The sequence below is a fragment of the Chrysemys picta genome, chromosome 1, assembly GCF_011386835.1.
Source record: "Chrysemys picta bellii isolate R12L10 chromosome 1, ASM1138683v2, whole genome shotgun sequence".
Taxonomy (NCBI): domain Eukaryota; kingdom Metazoa; phylum Chordata; order Testudines; family Emydidae; genus Chrysemys; species Chrysemys picta.
Window position 1 is genome coordinate 134696994 of NC_088791.1, and position 1362 is coordinate 134698355.

Here is a 1362-nt window from a genome sequence, read left to right on the forward strand (position 1 = left end):
TATGTGTAGAATTTCTTGGATTTTCAGCATGCCATGTATCATCCCCAAGGTTTATTTTTGATACAGGATTTGTACTTAGCTTTGTAGAATAAGTATCTTCTTATATTGGAACTATTAGACGGTGTTCTCTCGGATTGACTGTACAACTGCAAAATGGAGCTACTTTCTAACATGTTAGTCAAACTGTCTTTTAAAGGGGCCTGTATATGTCAAAGTGCTTTACTGATTAACACCTAGGCCTTACCATAGAAATTTATTTAATGTTGCAATTCTTAAAATTGAAACTGCTTACAACTTTAACTTTTTGGGCTGAAACTTTCAAAGGTGGGGGTCTACCTCCGTCTAATCTTTTTTGAAGTTTCATCTAAACTAGATGCAGCCATTTCAACAAATGAAATTAAGGGAAAATACATTGTTTTGCCCATATCTTTTCTAATTCTTACAACTGCATCATTGAAGTTCTCATGCATCCATGCTTTGAAGCAGAGACTTGAACCTTTATGGGTGGAGGAGGTTACCCGGGCGTCAGGGATGTCTCTTGCTGTCCCTATGAAAATCCTCCCAAATTTGGCTAAGTTATAACTTTGGGGGGGAGTAGCAATTTGCACATGGCAAGTAATAAGTTTGTTAGAGGCTGGCAGCTAAATTCTCCAAAGATTCTGTGTGCACTGCGTGTGTTTCATCCCCACAGAGCTTCTCTGGGCAGACCAGACAGCCATGTGTCATCCCCACAGAGTGATTGAGCAGTCTCCGTCCCAGGGATGAGCAGGGCTCTCTGCTTTAGCTTCTACTGGCTGTTAAGGGCTGCTGTGGTAATGAGCATGGAGATGGTCTCATCTGTGCTTTCAGTGGTGCTCCTTGTGGTACCCAGGTTGCATTGAGAAAGAAGTAGCCTGACTGGAAGAGGGAGGTTGGGATAGAACCAAGTTGGGTGGAAGACTCAGACTAAAGGGGATAAGGGTGGAATGAGATATGAGCAGAAAGGTCTGTAACCACAAGAGTGTAATCTCTTCCAGAACCTGGAACTGAACCCAGGATTCTTGTGTGTGAACATTCCTTTGCTGTCTAGCAAGTAGCTGTGAAACCTATTGACAAAAATTTCTTCCCAGGCTAGTAGTGTTGATCTGCATAGAGGATATAATGGCTACATTACTCAACTGGTAGAAATCTGTGCTGTGGGCTAGAACCTTGCAGAGACAAGACTTTCTCACACTAAGGGCAGATGGTAGGTGAGGTGCCTCAACAACCCTGAATACTCCTGGGGACCATCACAGGTACACTTAAAATAAAACTGAACATCTTAAGGTAAGAAATGCACAGTTAAGGCACCCAAACCACCTTATCTCTGCCCTGTAGGGATGC